Here is a 22453-nt window from a genome sequence, read left to right as displayed (position 1 = left end):
TTTGACCAATGGGAATGGGTCACCAGGTGCAATAGAAGAACCAGTAACGATGGCAGAGAGTGGCTCTCCCCTGCAGGAACCCGGGGAGGGGCGTGCCAAGCAGAGTACTGTAGTGGCTCAGAATTCAGGGAGATAGTGTGTAAGAGTTCAGAAAATGCTACAGTCTGGCTGCTGGGAGGAAGCTCCCTGCTCCTGAGAGCATGCCAACAGAGCCTGGCTCTCCATCCAGAAGGGATGTTGTAGACGAGATTCTCCCTAAAGACGCAGACTGAACCAAAGGACCATTAAGTTCTGTGCAATTTTACAATCACAGTTTTTATTTAAATTAAACTGCTACTTAGTGATACCTTACTGAGTGTGAGGGAAAGAAACCAAAGGCCCACATTAGTAGAATGCCTACTAAGTGCCACACATGGTGTGGTAGCACCTTCACAGACATCATCAAACCCAGGCCTCCCAACAATCCTGTGAGGCAGGCATTAATGTCCTCATTTTGCTAAAGAAGAAAATGAGACCGGGACGCTAAATGACTTGTCTAAGTTTATGTGGCTAGGGAGGGATGGGGCCAGGCTTTGAATACTGGTCCTTCTGGCTCAAAATTCAGTACTTTTCCCACCAGGGCATCTTACACCCATGGGGTCTCTATTTTATTTGTACCATATAGGAAGAAAGAGTTTATAATGATGATAACCAGTCCAACCAGATGTCCGGTGTTCTAGCACTTACAAAGCTTTTCTATGTTCATTTTTGCTTGTTCCCAAGGAATTCTGTTGAAAGCCTCAGAAGGACCTGGCTGCATCTCTGTTATCCTGCAACATTTGGTCCTTACCATCCATTAATGAAACCAAGGGGGGCCCTACACTGATGCCATTTCTGCTTCTGGGTCAGAGCAAAGACCATCTCCCTGACAGCTCTCAGAGGCCCTGCTAGTATGCAGCGACCATTACAATGTTAGTGTCGGGTTTTCAGGGAAACCCCTGCTTTTTCGTTTTGAGAGCAAGCACTCTATTTCTACAGAAAGAAACTCTCCATTCTGTAGGAATGCATTTGGCTGCAGGTAACAGAAATTCACTCACAGAGGTTTAAAGGCTAAGGGGTTTCATTTTCTTAACATAGCAGGAAATCTGGAGGAAGCATCCATGAGTGGAGCAGTGATTCAGTGATGCCACCGGGAACCCAGACTCCCCCATCGTCCTGCTCTGCCATGCTCAACACGCAGCCGTCTTTCTCAGGCACAGGGACAGCAGTAGCACCCCCAGGCCTTTGTTCTCCTTTCAGAGGGGAAGTGGAGGAAGGACAAAAAGTAAGCATCAAAAGCCAGTTAAGCCTGTTACTTTTTCCAGGAAAGGAACAATGGATTCCCTGGATGCCCACTCACTAGCTTCACAGGCCACCCCTCGCATGCCCAGGGGTACCTGGGATATGGAATTTGCCGTAGCTGGGATGTGCCACCCTCATAGTTAGGGGTGTATAAGTGAGGAGCCTGGGAGACTAGGTGGATATTGGGTGGGCTCCTAGCAGTGTCTGCCATATTGAACACATTCCTATTCCAGATTATAGCCTATTTGCCTCAAAGTTTAGCAGCAGTCCAGGGTCGTATCAGCTTGAAAACTGAGGCAATCTGTGGGCTCAACTTGCCAAAAGCTTCTGAGTACAGAATCCACAAAACACAAAGGGCGACTGGAGCTTTTGGAGTCCGCCACACTGGTCCATTTTCATCAAGTTGAGGAGCGCAAGTGCAGAGCGGCTGTGGGGCTTTTTCTGAGACGGTGGTGGATGGTCCTTCCACCCAGGATCCCTAATCCAACGCAGTGACCTGCACCTGCAGCCAGTCCCCTCACTGAAACAAGTTCCCTGTCTTCTTTCTGACCTTTCAGGTTTCAAAAATATTTTTATGATAGCACAAAACACAGATACAGGAAGCCACACACATCAAATTAGGGGAATAACTTTGCCTGAGTCAAGGAGAGAACTTTCTCCCAATATCCTTCCTCGGCCCATAAACATTCCATGCTTTCTGTGTATCCCTTCCAGGTATCTTTTATAGTGCTACCCTCACCCCCGCATGTGCACCCCAAGATTTAGTTTAGTTTAGCTCACTTTAAAAATTTTAACGTGTCTCTTAACTGTTTTTTAATCTATATGTTTCTCCCCCATCACCTTCATTTCATGACCAGTCACCAGTTGATGAAGTCAGGCTTTTGGACCCATGGAGTTTCCACAGTGGATTTTGCTGATTACACACTTTGGTGTGGTTCTTCGTGTTCCTTTTTCCTTTGTATTTCCTGGAAATTGACAGCTGGATCCAGACACAGGATCAGGCTTAATCCCTTTGGCAGGAGTGTCATTAGTGTTTGTTCAGACTATAGGCACGTCATGTCTGGTGTCTCTTTTGTGGCCTTAATAGCTGTTGAGATCTGTGTTTTCTTTCATCTCGTAGAAGATATGCAGAGTCTGTAGTGGCTAAAGCTTATTGGAACTCTGTCTTCCTGTCTTCCTTCTCCCAGGAGATGTTGGCTCCTAACTCCTGAAGTTTGGGGAGGTACTGATGCAAAAGGGCGGGTTTCCGTGCCTCCTGTGGGGATCTCTGATGCCCCTATGCTGGTGAAATGGGCTTGGGATGCCTGCCCACCTCCCAGTCTTGCTCAGGTCTTACAGGGTGACAGAGGCACCCACTGGCTTCAGTCACTGCTTTTGGTGACTGAAAATCATCGCCAGAAAATCATTTCCAGAAAATCATCACCAAGAGCCATGTCAAGGAACTTTTTCTGTATGTTTTCTTCTATGAGTTTTACAGTTCAGGTCTTATATTTAAATCTTTAACCCACTTTGAGTTCATTTTTGTGTGTGATGTAAGTTAGAGGTCCAGTGTGATTCTTTAGCTTGTGGATATCCAGTTTTCCCAACATCATTTATTGAAGAGATTACCTTCTCCCCATTGAGTAGTCTTGGCTCCCTATTGAAGATTAGTTCACTATATATGTGCTGTTGTTTTCTTCTGGGCTCCCAGTTCTGTTCCATTGGTCTACATGTCTATGTTCGTGCTGGTGCTATAGTTTTTTGACTACTGTTGCTTTAGAGCATAGTTTGAAATCAGGAAGTGTGTTGCTTCCAGCTTTGTTCTTTCTCAGGATTGCTCTGGCTATTCAGGGGGTTTTGTGCTTCCATACAAATTTTAGGACTGTCTGTTCTATTTCTATAAAAAATGTCATTGAAATTTTGACTATAATCACATCGAATTTATAGATTTGGTAGTATGGACATTTTAACATTAATTATTCTGATCCATGAACATGAGATATATTTTGTGTCTTCTTCGGTTTTTTTTCATCAGTGTCTTATAGTTTGCAGGGTGAGGATTAGATTTTAAGTAACAATGCACCTAAACACTGGTTCTCACACTTGGTATCTGGAATCACCTGGCCAGTTTTAACTTACACACATGCCTGAGTCTCACCCTCAGAAATTCTGATTTAATTGTCAGGTCAAGGCTTGAGCATTGAGATTCTAAAACCTCCCCTAGGTCTTTCCAATGGGTGGCCGGTTGGCCCAGCGCAGAAGTTATAAGTGGGTGGCCATGGGGCCATATCCAATCAACATGACTGTTTGGTTCGGCCCAACCAGTGTTTTAAATTCCTTTCACTGCCAACATTTAACATTGGAAATTTCATATTCATATACAAACAAAAACCTACATTTCCAGCCTTTCCTGATAAATCTGAAAATCTAGTACTCTCAGCCCAATTCCTATGGGGTCACAATGGACAGATATGGAGTAGTTGCTGTCTCCTGTAATGGTCTTTCAGAAGCCCAGCCCACATTATCCCCACTATGGTCTTACCCCTACTGCCTCACTCTATGGACATTCAGGCTTGCCAACCCAGACTGGCACCTATTGGACTTTGTCCACTGGATTCTGTCTCTGGCTGTGCTGCTTGGCTAGGAGAGAAACACTTATTTCCAAAATCTGGTTTCAGATTTTCGAATTGTAAAACAGCCAGTATGCTTTAAATCTGGGTATCCTGCCCATGCATCTTAATCTTCAATATGTTACATGCTACATAGTCTGGTTTTAAAGGAGTTTTTGCATGACTCAAGACAAATTATGATTCCTTGTTAGAAAGCTACATGAATCACTTGATGAATCCAGTGCCTGGTCAGTTTTGGCATTTCAAATTAATGCCTGCATCTCACCATTCTCTTGTAGGCATCAACTGTTTACTTTTGCACATAGAATAACAATGCTTTCTGTAAATAGTTCTGCACACGTTAAAAAGCACTTTCCAAGACATTCTTTCATAAGATCCTCACAGTAAACTGAACAAAAGCAAACATATTATCTTCAGCTATTGACAAGAAAAACGAGGCTCGAAGAAGGAAAGTGACTTCCTCAAGCCGACCTGGCCTGTGATTCAGGACTCTTAGAATTTACGGGTTCCTAACCCTGCCCTTTCTGCTCCCTCCCCTCCCATACTGCCTTTAAAGAATGCTCCTCTAAGAAAATGCCCCTCTAAGAAATCCCATGAGGATCATGACCCCTCATTGCAAGATGCTGATTTGGAAAACACTGGGCTTTGGAAATGCTTGGTCCTGTGGTCATATCTGCTTTCTGAACCCTGACTGTTCAGCTTACATTGCTCTTGGAAGATCCTTGATGTATCAGAAAAACAAAAGATACCAAAGGATGCTTGGTACAGTGGAAAGAACATGGACTGTAGAGTCATACAGACCTGGATTCCAAGAGTCTCCAAGCCTTACCCCATCAGCTCAGTCAAGGGAAAACCAGACGCATCTATTTGGCTGAGCATGAACCAGAGCCAAGAGAAGTATAACGGGGGGTGCGGTGGGAAGGGCAGAGAAAGACATAAAAAAAAACTGAGATGACTCTTTGATATAAAGAAAAGAGGGTCAAGGAGAGAGGGAAAGACAGCCTTGATGCTTGGATTTGGTGGCTTTTGAAGGGCAGGGAAATTAAAGAAATATTTTATAAAACCTTTGGGACTGAATGTGTATGCATAATAGTTTGCTAGGGGCCTCTCTGGTATCAGGCTCCCTCTTCCTACCCTCCCGTTACTAGGGGCATAGCTAAGGTGTTATGCTTGCTTAGCCAAACTCTCTCCCTTCCTGGAAGGGTGTGCAACAAAGTGAAATTGGGGGAAGGAACATAACAGATCTTGTATTCAAGAACATTTTAACTAATTATGCATCCAGGCTTGAGCAGGATAAAAAGCTCAGAGGACCTCACCATCTCTGTCACGTCTGCCCTCATTTTTGCTCACCGCCTCTCTCCTGCAACGTGGTATCAGCCTTCTAAATGGCTTCTCTGCCTCTCTCCATCCCATCCACCCTCACCGTCCATGCTATAGTTAAAAGAAGTAGCCTTATCCTTGCCCACGTACTGGAATCACCATGGAAGTTAAGGTATATGATGAGAGAGGCTGTGGCCTGCTTGGAGATGGTTAGGTAGTACCAGTTGCACGATTTAGACTTTATCCTGCAAGAAGTCTCAGAAAGATTTTTTTTTTGTGCAGTATTCCTCCACCTTGACTTCACAATTAGAATCAGCTGAGGAACTTTTAAGACTCTATACTGGGCCACACTCCAGGCCAATTATGTTAGCATCTCTGGGGGTTGAACCCAGGTATCAGTGGGTTAAAATTTCCCTGGTGAACCCAGCTGCATTGAGGATGAGAACCACTGCTCATAGCTCCAATGCGGAGGATAGGTCAGAAGAGATACTAAGGAAGAAGCAGGAATGTAAGTTAACAGACTGACATAATGGTTTAGGTAAAAGGTGATAAGGCAGGAATTGGGGGGGAAAGTGGTGAAAATAAGGAAGAAGGGCTATGAGCTGGGTTAACTAAGGAGATGGCTGGGGTAGGCAGGACAAATGAGACATCACAGATGATTTCCAGGGTTGTGCTTAGTTAACTGGTTGAATATGGCATCATTACCAAGATAAGAAAGAGTGGAAGAGAAGCAACAGGAGTGGAGAGGAGATGCCGACTGTGACAGGACTGCAGGACACTCAGGGGGAGATGATGAATATATGCTGAAGCTCAGAGACGACACCCAAGGGAAAGAGTGTATGGTTTTGCCCTGGACCACCTAGGTGGTAGTTAAAAATGCGGGTGTGGATGAGTGGTCAGGAGAGAAGGTGGGAACAAAGTCAAGAAGAACATCAGTTCAAGAGAAAATTAATTGATAACGGAGTAACATTAAATGAACAAATTGTGACTGAGGGTAAGGCCAAGGATTCTCATCCCTCAGCATCCTAGAGGGCACAACAGAGAAGACAGGAGAGCAGAGCAGCTAACCAGCACTGGCTCCCAGCCGAAGCTGCTGTGTTGCCTAAAATCATGCTCCTATAGTTTAAAGCACACAGTGCCTGGCCCCGCCCTACCACATGCCCCTAGCCTGAGTTAGGGATGACATCTGAGTCCAGGAGATACGTCTGAATGCAACACCCTGCTCTTGTCAGGTGGATACAAGAATCCCAGTGCATCTCACAGACCTGAGATCAGGAAGTTCAGCCTTATTTCACAGATATGAAAACTGAGATTCAGATGATAGAAATTCCTTGTTGAGGTGCCACAGCGAGTTGGTGGTAGGCTCAGGGAGTTGGAATCCAGGTCCCCTGAGGACCATCTATAGTGCCCTTCACTGCAGTTTTAGACCTTGTGTCTCACTGCCTCAAAGCCCAGCACAGCGCTCAGCATCTACCCAGTTACTCAGTGTATCAAAAGCTATTTATAAACATCTAAGGGATAAATCTCAAAAATATCTGAGATCTGACAATGTGGGAATTATTTGGAGGAAGGCAAGAGGGTGCCAGGGGTCATAACTAGAAAGCATTCATTCGGGCACAATATTTGCTAAAGGAGAACAGAGTCTGTGATAAAGAGACTACTTCCTCAGATAGTCCACTTTGACCACAGGTTGGTCTAATAGCCCTCAACAGACCCTGGCTAAGAACTGTCATCATAATCCAGAGTCAGGAGAATTGGCTACGTAGGAGAAAGAACGAGAGTCTGAAGGTCATGCCCAGTTCTGCCATAGCCTAGTTTCTTGAGCTAATCATGCCCCCATCTGTGTGTTTCTTATAACATAAGGAGGTCAGACTAAATAATCTTTGAGATGCTTCAGAACCAATGGCTTGGTTTATCCATTGCCTTTCCCCAGATCCCCATGAGGTAGCTACCGTAAATTCTTTCCCAAACATGGAATAAGGGTTCTTCCTCGCCCAAGGCCTGGCTCCCTCCTCCAGGTGGAACTAATTAGCTCTCAAGGCTTGATGTGGGGAAAAAAGAATTCCATCCTCATGTTATATTTGTTAAAAACACATTTTTATATAAGCACATACATCTGTCTCTGTGCTTGTGCTGAAAGATACTTGTGCTGACAGTTTCTGGGAACGTTCAGAGAGCAGGAAGCCTCTTTGTCCAGCACTCAGCCAGCTCATCAGTGAGGGTTCTGAGGCCCAATGAGTCGTAGACTTCCAGGTTTTGGGGTACATGTCTTTCCTTTGTGGCTTATAAGGTACTTCCCCATAAATTATGTCATTGGGTCATTATCCACTCTAGGAGTATGGGTGTTATTACCATTTTACTGGTGAGGCATCTGAGGTTAGAAGAGGTTAAGTGACTTACCCAAGATCATGGTGGTCACTGGCAGAGCTAGAGAGTACCAATGAAGGTGTCTTGACCCCATAGCCTACCCTCTTTTCATTATTCATCCACCCACCCACACATCCATCCATCCATCCATCCATCCATCCATCTGACATGCATTTACTAAGCACGCCACATGAGCCAAGTACTGTGACAGGTTCGGAAAATACAAAGATGAGTAGGACACAATCCCTCCCTTGAGTAGCTCACAGTCTAATGAGTTGGGAGGCAGATTTGTAAAGCGTTAATGGCAGCGTAAGTACTGTGCTTTAAGGGGGGAAGGAAAACGTCTCAGAGAAGCAGATGTTGGAACAGGGGTCTTCAAAGCAATAAAGAGGTCAGAGCCCTGAAAGGAAAAGGAGCAGCACATGTAAAGGCACAGAGGCATGAACAGTTGACATGTACAGGGGACATTGAAAAGTCCTGTGTGGCTAAAGATTAGAGTACATGGTGGACCGTGGAGAGAGATGAGGCTGACGGGTTAACAGTGACGTGAGTGGGAAAGGGTACACAGCTTTCTGAATGGAGCTGGTTTTGCTTCAGTAAGCGATGGGTAGTTGAGTAGTCAGTGTGTGGATGGGCCAGATTTTCCTGTTTGGTTAATGGTGTGTTGGCTGAGGCCTGATACACAGTCACCTACACAGTCCAATTGTCTCCTCCTCCCTACACATGGCTGACTTGACCCAATTATTCCAGAGCATTGCGAAACCTCTGTATAGATTCCATAAGAGGGAAAAAAAGAGGAGGAGGAGAGGAGGAGGAGGAAGAAGAGAGATGCTTGAGCAATCTGGGAGGCCCAGCAGGATCTGGCCATCTGGCCTCCGAGGAAAATATTTGCCACCTCACTGGCAGAGGGGCGTGGAGGTTCTCTGTGTACCGTTGGAGCACAGGTCTAGGCCTGAATGGGAGTGAGTCAGCGGCCTCAGGCAGGGCTGGGAGGGAGCTGATGGCTGATGGTGGGCATAGGGAAAGGCAGTCCTGGGGGGGGGGGGGTACTCCTCTTTTGGTCAGGGAGATGTGCCCACTCACGAGGCCCCCTCCGATCATCAAAACTCCCTGAGTTTCCTCTTGTGCCCCCAAAGGCAAGGGTAGGAAAACAGACCTTGTCAAATACTCAAGGTGAAGAGAAAAACCATTTCAACTCCTGTGTTTCCAGTCTTAATTTACACTTCTTACCACAAATGCAACATATACCGCCTGATATTTGTACAGCCCCTTAGGGTTTAGTCTTTATCATCTAAACTGGGATCCCTGAGAGTGTTATGTTGCTGATCGGGATGCTGGGACATCAGATATAAACTGGGCTGGTTCTAGACACCCCGTGACGTGTGGTCACCCTAGATATTTCCAAATGACAGAGTGTGAGGTGGCTCTTACTACTTCCATTTTATAGCGTGTGTTTCTTGTTAGCTGGCTGCACTGCACTGCACAGTGTGCTGCCGGGGGGACAGGAGGGGAAGCTGGTCCAGCAGAGCCTGGGCAGGGTCAGTGCCTCTCTTGCCCAGCTTTTCATAGACAGCAGTGGCTTCACTGTTAGAGGAAAGGTGGATGGTGAGGCCAGGAAGGCACTGCTCGGACGTGACTGCTGGGGATGACGTGGCTGTTGCTTGCAGCACTCACACGTCCATAGCCTCCTTTAACTTTGGCCTTAGCCCTGCAAGGAGATAAGATTTGGCCAATGAGAAAAACAAGGCTCATAGAAACCAGGTAACTTGTCTAAAGTCACAGAGGACTTTAAGTGAGGAGCTGAGATTCAAATCTAAACCCGAACCTTTTCCACCACACCCTGGGGCCCCCACGCCCAGTATGAGGTTTTCAAGGAGGCCCATGTCTGGTGGTGGCAGGAGCTATTTCCCAGTGTTCTCCTCTGCCCCCATGAGTAACCAACTTCAACTTTAGCTATCAAGCCCTTATCTAGCCTGAGTTGAGCCTGATATGAAATATATGCATGGAAAAAGCCGGTAAAGAAACCAGCATTAACGGAACTTCTCCCCTCTCGCAGGGAGGCTGCTTGAGCAGAGGTGCTGTACAGAATCTGAGAGAGAAGGCAGGACGTGAGGGACAGAGGTGGTCTCTGGTGGGCTGGTTGAGGTTCCAGCCTGGGCCTGAGAAGGCTGGGGCTCCCAGTGGAAGGGGCATAGCCCCTGGCTCTGTGTCCACTCCTGGGATGCTGTGGTTTCCCCCTTATTCTGTTTCCAGCTAACTGCAAGAAGTCTGCTGGACTCACTCCACGCACTGCCTCTCCTTCCAAGTGACAAGGCAAGTGGCCCAGTAGCCCTCACCCTTCCCTGCTCGTGAATGCCAACTTGCATACAAGGCAGAGGGGGTTTCGAGTGTGTATTCTCTTCAAACTACTCACATGTTTCATAACATGAGTCTGCATGGCAGAGTTACCTCATCCCGGATTGCTTGTCCAGGTGCCTGCAGGCTCTTGCCAAGTTTTCTCTAGAACACCGCGAGCCCCATTAGGTTCCTGTTTGTCTGAAATTTTCCTGTCCTGTCCAGTGAGTCAATGCCTAACGTGGTCTATTTCCTTGCTGCTCGGAGCGTGGACCACAGTTCAGTTGCATCAATACCACTGGGAGCTTGTTAGCAAAGCACACTCTCAGGACCCACCCGGGCTTACTGAGTCAGATTTTGCATTTCCAGAGATCATAACGTGTGAAAAGAACTCCTCTAGATGTCCGTGAAAGTTCAATTCCAAAACCCCATCATCTCCTAAAATAAGTTTAATAGAGTGGAAGATTGAAGATGGTGGTCAAGTGCCAGAAGATATTATTAAAACACTGCAGAGCACTCCTCTGCTCAGCTTATAAAACGTTATTTGAAACAGACTCCTGGACACAGAGAACAGACTGATGGCTGCCCGAGGGGAGGGTGTTGGAGGACTGGGTGAACAAGCTGAAGGGGTTAATAACTACAGACTGGTCATTACAAAATAGGGAATATAATCAATGATATTATAATAACTATGTATATGTCTACTGGCAGGTGGATACTAAAAACATCAGACGGAACGCTTTGTAAAGTGTATGATTATTATTTTTTTTAAGATTTTATTTATTTGTTTTTAGAGAGGGAAGGGAGGGAGAAAGAGAGAGAGAGAGAAATATCAATGTGCGGTTGCTGGGGGCCGTAGCCTGCAACCCAGGCATGTGCCCTGACTGGGAATCGAACCTGTGACACTTTGATTCGCAGCCCGAGCTCAATCCACTGAGCTACGCCAGCCAGGGCTAAGTGTATGGTTATTTAACCACTATGTTGTGTACCTGAAATCTAATACAAAATAATAGTGAGTGTAAACTATAATTTAAAATTAAATTAAAAAAAAGTTATCTGAGTACCAGTTAGAGAGATTGATAAAAGTGTCATAGTTCAAGACTATTTACTAAGTCTGTCTTATGAGCCCCAGCCAAATTATGGTAGTGGCCTATGGGGCTCTGTGCTGAGAACGGGCTGAGTTAGGGTTGGAGGCTGTGTGGGTTTATTGGGATCAGGTTGTGATGGATTGATTAGCAGTGTCTGCCATGGACCCAGGGGGGATGCACTGGCCACTCGTGCGCTGCATACTTGCCCACCCTGCCCGAGGTGCTCTCTGCCTTCTGGGCACTCATACTCACTCGTATCTTCTGGCATTTCCCTGTGTGGACCGTGGCATTGCCTAGTCACTCCTGGGGGACTAAGGACTGGATGACTCCAGACCTGACCATTTGGGACAAGGATTAAATCTGATACCAGCTCACCACCCTGCAGACAGTGACCCCTTCTGGCCTTTTTCAGCTCCAAGAGAGGTAGCCACAGCTCCATTTGTACAGGAAGAAGGCACAGGTTTGGCCCTGAAATGAGTTCCCTTGCTATGTTTGATCCACTGGGCTCCTGGGGACTGGGGAACCGTGGTCTTCCTACCACAGGGTCTGGGACTTCTCACAAGTCCTGCAAACTTGTCTAAGTCACAGGAGCATCACCCTGAATGCCACTCTGCTCAGAACACATCATTCAAGGTTTTAGACACAGTCACCTTTAGTCTTAGTCCGTCTTGCTCAGCCTAGAACTTAGTAGGAGTGAGGATGTGGACTGGCCGGTGTGAAACCTTGTGACCCAGGATTTCACTAGCAAGGATGCCCGAGGCCATGTCAAGAGGCTAAGGGCTCAGCATGACACTGAAGGATAGAAGCCTGCCCTCATTTCCCTCTGTCCAGTGAAGTTACAGTCTCTGGTATTGGATATTCAGTTCTTTATCCGTAAAATGGGGATAATAGTAGTGCCTCCCTCACAGGGTTGTTTTTAGAATAAAGTGAGAAAAATGTGTCAAGTATATGAACAGACAATTCATAGAATTCAAGCAGCCAACAAAAGAATGAAAAGGAGCCCCACTTTCCTCATAACCAACAAAACGAATATTGAAACAGCAATGAAAGATGAACATCAAATATTGGCAAAGGTTTGGGGAAGGGAGCACATTCACATATTGTTGGAAGGAGAAGAAATCAGTGAATATTTTTCTGAATTGCAGTTTGGCAGTTGCAAGAATAAGTATAATCCAGGATCTGGAAATTCCTCTTCTAAACATCTCTCCTGACAAAACACCTACCCATGAGCATAATAAATATGAGCAAGAACACTCATGGTGGGATTGTTGATAATATTTGCTATATATCACCTAAATACCTAGCAAAAGTAGAGTGGTTAAATGACTGTGGTACATCTGCATAGTATAATAGACTACTTTTTCAAAAGAACTACAGCCCGGACTGGTGTGGCTCATTTGGTTGGGTGTTGTCCTGCAAAGTGAAAGTCTGCTAGTTCAATTCCTGGCTGGGGCACATGCCTGGGTTGTGGGTTCGGTCCCTGGTTAGGGTGCATATAAGAGGCAACTGACTGATGTTTCTCTCTCACCTCAATGTTTCTCTCCCTCTCTTTCTCCCTTCCTTCCCTTCTCTCTAAAAATAAATAAATAAAATCTTTCAAAAAAAGTAAGAGAACTACATAGATCTACATAAGCTATAATGAAAATAGGTGTTGTTAGGTAAAATAGTAAGATTCAGATCATCATGTACATTATAAAATCATTAAACCTTGTATTTAAAAAATTACATGTGATGCCCGGGCCTGATGGCTCAGTTGGCTGGCACATCATCCCATACGCCAAAAGGTTGCAGGTTCAATCCCCACTTGGGGCACATATGAGAGACAACCAATTGATCTTTCTCTCTCACATCAGTGTTTCTCTCTCTTTCCCTTGCTCTCTCTCTAAAATCAATAAACATATCCTCAGGTGAGGATTTAAAAAAATTTTTTTTAAAGTTATATATGAATGGATAAGCAAAATGTGGTATATACATACAAGGTGGTACAAAAGTAGGTTTATAGTTGTTCATATGAAAAATAATACAATGATTAATAAATAATAATGCAAGAATAAACTCAGTGTTTTGCATACTCACAATTATTACCTACTTTTGCCCCACCCTGTATAATAGAACATTATTCAGTCTTGAAAAGGAAAGAATTCTGACATTTGCTACAACATGGATAAACCTTGAGGACATTGTGTAAAGTGACATAAGCCATCCACAAAAGACATAGACTGTATGATCCTACTTTTAAATGATGCTATGACAATGCCTGTGTCCTCCCTAAGTTCATATGTTGAAACCTAATCTCCAGTGTGATCGTGTTTGGAGATGGAGCCTCTGAAAGGTGATTATGTCATGCGGGTGGAGCCCTTGCGAGTGGGATTAGTGCTCTTATGAAAGAGACCCCAGAAAGCTCCCTTGGCACCTCTGCCACGTGAAGACGCAACAGAAAGAACCATCCACGAGCCAGGAAGCCAGCTCTCACCAGACACCTGATCTGCTGCCTTCTTGATCTTGAACTTCCCAGCCTCCAGAACTTAGAGAAAGTTCTGTTGTTTGTAAGCTTCCCAGTCTATGGTGTTGTGTTATAGTAGCCCAAACAGGCTGAGACACAGGAAGTACTCAGAGTAGTCAAAATCACAGAGGCAGAAAATAGAGCAGTGTGATAAAAACTTCCATGGGAAGATCAACACTAAGTTCTGGGAAATGGTTGGAGAAGGATAAATAGGAATGGGGTCAAAGTGGTATATGCAGGGATTTCCAGGAATGGTTTGTTTTTCAATTAAAAAAAAAATATATGACAAAATGTTACGACTGACAAACTCGAGGGAAGGATGGATGATGAAGATGATAGATAGATGATAGATAGATGTGATATTTGCACAACAACGTGAATATACTTAGTGTCACTGAACTGTATATTTTAACATGGTTAAAATAAAAACATTGTTATATGTTTAAAAAGGTACAGGGGAGATATCTATACATGCCTTTAACTTTACATGTAAAGAAAGAAAATGGGAACGAACACAAAACTGTTGACAGGGCTGGGGAGAGAGGAAGGCGTGGCAATGTGATGTAAAGGGGGAATTTCATTTTGTCTCTTTCGTACCATTCTGATCCTTTACATGGAGCATGTACTGGAAGTGGATGTTCATAGGAGGATTCCTTCTGCCTTGGACTGTGTCCAGGGATTGGCTCAACTGCATTATTTTGTACCTCTGTCCTCCACCAGCATCTAGGGGAGGGCATAGTTCACCGTAGGTGCCAAGGTGGAAAGTTTATGATACAGATTTAAATTCATACTGCAAGATTGCTACTTTTTAAGCAATGAACTTATAACATGAGAAGAGGGGTTTCTGAATATGAACTCGGGTTGAAAAGTGGGTGGGGAAATAGAGGTTGAACCACTCTGCAGGACTTTGCCTTCCTTCCTCCTCTTTCCAGGTCTCTCTCTGCTGGGCTCCATTGTTTGCAGGGGAGCTGGGACATGCTGAACTCTTGATGGATGGAGTGGGGATGAAACACTCTGTTACATAATGATGAGCAATCAATGGGTGCTGAGTGAAGGACAGAGAGCAGAGAAACTGAAGCAATTACTTCAAAGGATCTCTGACCATGGCAACCACATAATGCCCTCCCATGGGGATGAAGGATAAGGGCATTACCTTGGTTAACAGGGTGTAGCTGGGCCATTTTATTTTGTCATGATGGGGAGTCAGGTAAGGAAACAGCATCGCTCCCTCTTATCCTGAGGGGGGATATCAAGAAAGTCAGGCTGAGGGTCTCTTGTCTGGGTAGAGATGTTGGCTCTGTCTGGTGCCTTCTGCCTGCTGGTGTGCAGTTGGCTTTGTTGCTCAAGTGCCTCACAGCCACCCAAAGCAGCAGTGGTGACTTCAAACAACTTGTTTGGATTCTTAGAACCGTACCCACAGGATCAGCTACCTCATTTGCAGGCCCTTGTGCAAAATGGAAACGGGAGGCCCCGTGTTCAGAATTAAGCTTTTCAAGAAGGTGATGTCAGAGGATTAAAACAAGCACAGGTTCCTTCTAAGCGCAAGGTCCTACGTGACTGCCTGACTCTCCGGCTTCACCATCCACATAAACACAACACACTCAGTCCTCCTCTTCCTCGGACTCCTCTGTCTCTCATTGTCCAGTTTCTCCCACACACTCTTTAAGCCACCCCTCCATCCAGTGTCCGCATGTCCCCAACTTGGGGGATTCTGTTGTCCTCCTGTGGTTGAGACCTAACCTTCAGTTCTTGCATCTCACAAACCCTGGAGCCCCGAGTTTCACCAGTTGTTACTGGAAACATTCCCCTACCTGTTTTCTGAGTCACTCTGTGGCCTGGGAGGAGGAGCGGGTAGGCGGGTTGATCTCCCCAACAGAGATCACTCACTAGCTGCCTCTGGATTGCCTGAGGCCAGCTCCCCTCACCACGGAAACCATTAACTATGTTCCAAAGAGGACAACTAAAATATTGAAATTTTTCTTTATAACAGCATAGCCCTGGCATTACTGTGCTCAAAGAAACTTCTCTGGCCTGTTTTTATTACAAAGAGCCCCACATTAGCTGCATTTTCTAAACGAATGAGCCACCTGGAGCTAGTTGCTCTCTGATTCCCCAGATTTTTCTTTGATAGAGAGAAAAGCTGAGTTCCTGTCATCCCGCCACATCTCGACCAGTCAAAAATAGCAAGGGTGGTGAGCAAGCCTGATTCCGAGGGGCTACCTCTGAGTGGGCACAAAGGTACTCGCAATACTTGACAGATTCCTAATTTGTAGTTTTTGGTTAATCCTAATCTGAGGACCCTATGTTACCATCCCCTGTCCTTCTGCCCCACTGGCCTGCCTCCTTTCCGGGGGGTGGGGGGGCAGGCACAGCCCCGGGCTCTAACCGTACCGGGATGGAGTCAGCAGGCCCCTGCTGCTGCTCCCAGATCCTTCCGTCCAGCCCTTGCCCCTTTGCTTCTCCAGCCTTTTGAAAACATTTTTGTCCCCTTCTCACACCCAAACATTGCCCACCGCCCTTCATCCTACAGAACTTTGTCTTCAGGTGAACGCCCAACTCTTCTCCATCTCTGAATATCTCTGTAGTTTTGCTCATTGTCTTCCTTTTCCTTTACCTGTGCTCAAATCCTTTCCATCTCCTTCAAAACTCTGTTCTACCGACCTCCCCATCTTTCTGTCTTTGATCGCCATCCCTTCCTCCTCTGGTCCTTCCTTTCTGCTTATAAACCCTCCAAAATCTCCCACCTTGAAACAACTTTCCCTTCATCCAAGCTTGCCCTTACAACATCATGATTCTCTTTCCTTCATGCTGGGGCCAATGAACTAAACGAGTATCCCCCACACTTTGTTTTCACTGCTCTGCCTCCCACGTACCCTCAGCCCACGGCAGTCAGGTTTCCTCCTGACCTGTCCGCTGAAACTGGTTTGACAAAGGTCAATAGCTTCCTTTTACCTAATCCGGGGTGGGGGGGGGGACTTTTCCATCCTTATCTCACTTGACCTCTCTGTGAGAGTCTCACGTCAATCACCCTATTCTTCATGAAACTCGCTTCCCTGGGTCTCCACACCTTTCTCCCAAGGTCCTCCTCCTACCTCCTTGACATCTTGCTTCTTTTCACAGTAATACCACTCTCAGTTGTACTGACAATGGAGAGACAACACCAGTAATTAGAGGTAGTACGTGCAACTTGGGGTCCCAGTGGTGTTCCTTACTGGGAATTTGAATTCCAGTAACTGTTAACCAAGAGCTGGGCAAACACAATGCAGAGGTGTCTAAGGAGCTGAAGACATCTGTGTCCAGGCCCCCGAGCTAAGGTGATGCAAAATTTGGCATTATCTTTCACCTCTTCAAACTGACCTCCAAGTTTTCAGAATCCTTCCTACCAGAGTAGAGCTGTCCATGAAATAGACACGTGTCCCCCATGCTCAAATGCCATCTGGCTCTATGCCATCAAATAAATCAAACCATACAGCTTACAGCTCTGAGGATGGAGGGCGAGGAATAACTGATGTGTAGTCTGTCCCTTCATGCGTTACAAGAACACAACCCTAGCACTCCTTCCCCCAGCTCTCTCCTACGGGACCAGTGTCTTCTGTCCCCTAGATCAGTCCCATCAGCATACAAACGTGCTGTTAGTCTTCCCATCTTTGAAAAAAGTAATGTCGTATGGGATTTCTCTTTCTCTGTCTGGCTTATCTCTGACTTAGCATAATGCCTTCAAGATCTATTTATGTTGTTAAAAATGGCAGGATGTCCTTTTTCGTGGCTGAATATTCCATTACACACAGGTGGGGCAAAAGTAGGTTTACAGTTGAGTACACGAAACAGAGTTTATTCTTGTATTATTATTTATTAACTATTATAATATTTTCCATATAGATAACTGTAAACCTACTTTTGCCACATATGTATGGCTGAGTGACTGCGTTCTTGCCCAAGTGACTGCCTTCTGTGGGCGAAAGTGAAGACAGAGGAGAGAGAAAGGACATTCCTCCAGGTGACGTCCATCCCTCAAGTCCCTGTCCTCTATGTCAGGAGAGGGGCTGTTGGCAGCCTCTCCTCCCCCATTCCTGGGGCTTTGCCCCAGTGGGGGCTCAGCCCCTAGGGGCACAGGTCTGAAGGTGGGTCCCAGGTTCACCACTGGGCAACAGACACAGCTGGGAGTGAAGCTGGTAACTAAGAGCCATCACTCACCCTCCTGTGGGGCAGGATGCGCTGGGCTAGGAGCCCCGAGCCCCATGGCACCATGGGTTTGCTGGGTGGGAAGTAGCTGTGTGTGTGCATGCACGTGTGTGTAAGCTGAAAGAGCCCTGCCACTAGGCCCTGGAAGCTGGTTTCTGCAGTGCCTGAGGGTGGCACTGAAGGGAAATGGCCTCCCTTCGTGAGGAATGGCCTGGGGGATACGTGTGAGTGTCAAAGTCAGCAGAGGGGTGCCTGGCCTTTCAGGGAGAATGGTGAGGTGAGAGCAGCGGCAGGCAGCGCTGGGGCAGGCAGCGCTGGGGCAGGCAGCGCTGGGTCCGCCAAGGGTCTCCCCCGCAGGAGGCGGCACCCCCCGCCCCTCCCCCCCCCCCCCTCCCCCGGGCTGCCTCTGGGGTCAGAGCTGCGCCTCTGGGGTTTTGAGTTTACCAGAGGAGGGGGAACTTAAAAGGGGGGGGTGGGGAAGAGAGGTCTTTGCAGGCAGTTTGGAATCACTCCACTGGAATTTTAAGAGCACTCTGACCTTATTTGAACTGCAGCTGTTAGAGCAGCACACATCCCATTGAAGTTAGATTTTTTTTTTCCTGATCATATGGATAGTACATGGTGGCTTTTAATAATCAGAACTATTCTTAGAACTATCTGGACCACAAATGCCACCTAAAATCTCACCAGTCTGAGCAAACCACCATTAGTGCTGGTTGTCAGCTTTTCTTGCACGTCTTCATGAACTCATGGATACACGTGCATCTGTACATTCTCAGAAATGAGAAGGTATCCATTTTTTAAAATCACAAACGCCTTCCAGTCCCATCCCCCACCCCATCCATACCCCACAGGCAGTTCTTGTTCCCAATCTGGTTGTGTGTCCTTCCTTTTCTCCAACCACCCCCCTCCACCCCGCCCCCGGCAAACCTATAGTTGGTTGTCTGTAGTTTTATACTGTTGGTCTTTGTTTTAGAAAATGAGGTCACTTGTTCCCTTGCCTCCTGCTTTCCTCTGTCAGCAGCACTCCTGGAAATCCCTCCAGGTCACCTGGAGCGGCTCCAACTCTTCCTCAGTGGCTGCCAACGACTCTATGGTCTTTAATGTTAAGCTGGAATTTCCCCTCCTACTTTCTCCGAGGACTCTGACCCTGGCAGGGACAGAGAACTCCCCCTGTGCCCTGGGAGGACGGTGTGGCGTGGCGGTGGGAGACCAGAAGCCTGCAGACCCAGGTCCTAGGCAGACGATGGGAAGAGAGCTGGTAAGTGCCAGCTCTTTTAAATGATGGTGTTGTGGCAGCTGAGGACGATAATGACTGCTTTTGATTTTATTGGTTTTGACCTTCTTACTGACTTTATTGGTTTTTTTCTAAGTTTACTTGTTCAGTAATTAATGCCTGCCCGTGGTTCAAAATATCAAAACATATAAAGGGCACACAGTGTAAAGTCCCCTTTGCCACCCAGCTCCCCAGCCCACAGAAGACCACGATTATTGTTTTTCGTGTGTGTTGGTATTTTATGTGTTATGGATAATTTTGATTTTCTTTGCCCTGTGTTACCGATGAGGAAGCTGAGACGCCAAGATTCAGACACTGAGCAGGGGCTGGGCCCCCCTTCAGCAGGGTGTTCTGTTCACCAAATGAGCCCCCCTGTGGCTCGGTGAGAGGGAGCCCACCGTGAGCCCCTCTCCAGAGCGAGCACTGGCCTCCGGCATGGACTTAGCACTTCAGCAAGATGGGAGTTTTCTCCCCAGAGGCCTCTTCTCTCCTTTCCTTTTTTTTCCTTGTTTCTTTCTTGCTTTTCTTTCCCTCCCTCCCTCCCTCCCTCCCTCCTTCCTTCCTTGTACAACAGAGCTGATTCCCTGAGCAGTGGGATGTGATCAAGCCAAGGACTGTCCCACCTACATTCTTACGGCATCTGGGAAAACTTCTGGAGGCCGTTGCTTGTGCAGCTGGGCCTCTTCTGGTGTCTTCTCCCTGTCTGCCCGGTGTCTGCCCCCAGGGCCTCAGGACAGAGGCCGTCTGTTCCTTGTATCTGTTTTGCTCCCTTGGCCAGGAAGCCTTCCCTGATACCCCTTGATAAAAACCCCCTAATGCTCAGCTGCGAAAGATCACCTGGGTGTTCATGAGCTCATTCACCTGATCCTCACAATAAGGGCATGAGACAGGCACAAGGAAACTGAGTGAGGCTCAGACAGGCCAAGTGACCTGCCCAGTAAGACACAGCAGGGAGGTGGCCCCAATGGGACCTAAGCCAAGGCTTTCTCATGGCAGTTCTCATGCTTGGTCTACTGCATCAGGCCACGCCTATGGACCGCTACACTCTCAGCCTCTGCATCCAGCACTCCAGCAATATACAGGGAGGTTAAGCTCATGGGCTTGGGGCTTAGCAGACTGGTGCTGAGGCCTGACTTGGCGCTTACCAGCTCCATCATTTAGAGCACATTTCCAATCTCTCTAACCTTTGTTGAACTGAAAAGTGGAGAGGGTAAGACTTGGGTCATAGTGTTCCTGCAAGATCACAGCGCATCGTGAGAAAATGAGGCCCTGCACACAGCACAGCCGTCTCAGGGCTCAGTGGGATGGGCTCAGTCAAGGACATGTATGATGACTTTAACTTACTTACTAGATCCAGTTCTCTGGCTCTGGGCAGACAGAGGCCTGGACCCACCGGTCTTTGAGTTGGGGGCAGTGTTTTGCACAGAATAGTTGATATTTTGAGTTGGGGCTCGAAAGACGTCTTGTCAGACAAACAGGGGAGAGGCTGCCGAACCCAGCAGGTGTGGGAGTGCTGGGGTTCTCCCAGAACAACGGCTCTTCGAGTGGCCCGGGCCTTGAGGTTGACCTGGGGAGGGGTGGGGTCACAGAAGCCTAGAGAGGTAGGTAAAGAGGGACCAGACATGTACAAGGGGTGAACTGGGGACAAAATTGCCTTCTAATCCCCATGATGAGGATCCGGGGCTCTTTTAGGTGGGATGGGCAGGAAACAGAACTTTCTGGGTCCCTTCAGCTACCCCCCAGCTGATTGGCAGCAAGAACAGCATTTTTGTTGTTGGATGAACTCATCTGTTTTATTTTTTCCCTCCAAAAATGCCAGTTTTCTTTATGGATAATTGTTTTCACTAGATTCACCCATCCACCCTTTCCATGGAGAGGATCGTTTCAGATAAAGATGATCTCTTATGAAGTTGGGAGTAGATGTAATTAGGAACATTCACTTGTCAAATCAGAAAGGTTTTCACTATTGGGAAGAAGGACTAAGACAAGAAAAAAGCCAGAAAGCTGCCTCTTAGCCGGGCCCATCTGCAACACCACAAAATCAACAGATGAATTTCTTACTAAAACCATGGAGGGAAAACATTCTCTAACGTTTATCCCGAACGAGCGATGGTCCGAAGAAAATACCAGCATGGTACCATAGTTTCTAACTTTACATAGGGAACATGTCACCAACACTGGCTTTGTTTAATATGCCACCTTGTTTTATTTCCACGAACGTAAGAATTTCTAAGTATAACCTAATCTCCCCAGGCCTTGCCAACCTGGGTAGTCTTGGGGTTACACTGAATGGTAGTAACTCCATTGTTTCCATTTTTGCCTGCAATCAGCAGAATAATAATGCCGCCACCCGAGATGTCCATATCCTAATTCCCAGAACCTGAGAATATGGTAGGTCACATGGCAAAAGGGAGTTAAGGCTGCTTGCTAATCAGCTGACCTTAAAAGGAGATAATGAAGGTGGGCCCAGCGGAACCCCAGTGGTCCTGATGAGGGGGACAAAGGATGGTCAGAGGATGGAAGTGGAGGCCTGAGTGATGTGGCCACCAGGCAAGGAATGCAGGTAGACTCTAGAAGATGGAAAAGGCAAGGAAATGGATTCTTCCCTGGAATCTCCAGAAAGAAACACAGCCCTGCTGACACCTTGATTTTATCCTTGTGAGACCCTCTGACGTCCAGAACTGTAAGGCAACAAACCTGTGTTATTGTAAGCTGCTAAGTCTGCAGGGATTTGTCACTGTAGACGTGGGAAACTAGCATAATTTTCCTTACATGCTGACCCAAGAGGTAAGCCCTTCCATACCCCCTGGCCCCAAGTCCCTGGACAGACATCCAGGCTGATTCATGAAAATTCACAAACACTTCTTCACACTCGTCCACCCCTGCTCCTTCAGTGATGTGTGATCACTGTGGCTGTGCTTTGCCACTGTGGCAGGTGTCCCCTGAGAGCACCCAGGCTCCCCCCAGAGGATCATCTTTCAGGACACACAGAGCATGAGATGCTGAGTTTCCAAAGTGGCACTCTGGCCTTGCTGTCCTTGTCACTTCAGAGCCCGCCACTGTTCACGAAGGAGCTGAGAAAAGGCTCCTTCCTTGACTTGGTGTTTCACTTGGATCTCTGGGCTAAAGAGAGTATGGTTTGTGTCCCTGCACACCTTCGGCCTGCACCCCCACCCTCTCAGGGTGCAGTCTCCAGGGAGAATATGGATCCGTGCTCGAGACACCACTCTGGCCCACCGTCCCACCCCGGCTCTCCCAGGGGCTCTCGCTGCAACCTGTCCTTGCTCCTTCAGCCCAAGCCCTCACTCCATGCATTTCCACACACGTGCGCACTCGCACCAGATGGACCAGATGCAGTTTCATCCCTGTGAAGGCTACAGGGACCCCCTTCCATGACTGCGAAAGAGCTTTGGAGTTTTATTTGCCCAACCCCATTCCCTAGCCCACGTGTCTA

At 47.0% G+C, this 22453-nt stretch overlaps 1 long non-coding RNA gene across 1 annotated transcript; it reads left to right on the top strand.

Annotated features, from left to right (window-relative positions):
• The first annotated feature begins 18698 nt into the window (after positions 1-18698).
• LOC118499758 lies at positions 18699-21714 on the top strand. Its single transcript, XR_004902291.1, has 2 exons — positions 18699-18984; positions 21448-21714. It is a non-coding gene; the product is annotated as an uncharacterized LOC118499758 (long non-coding RNA).
• The last annotated feature ends 739 nt before the right edge of the window (positions 21715-22453 follow it).

Source organism: Phyllostomus discolor, chromosome 3 (genome assembly GCF_004126475.2).
Source record: "Phyllostomus discolor isolate MPI-MPIP mPhyDis1 chromosome 3, mPhyDis1.pri.v3, whole genome shotgun sequence".
NCBI lineage: Eukaryota > Metazoa > Chordata > Mammalia > Chiroptera > Phyllostomidae > Phyllostomus > Phyllostomus discolor.
This window is presented reverse-complemented; position numbering and strand designations above follow the sequence as displayed.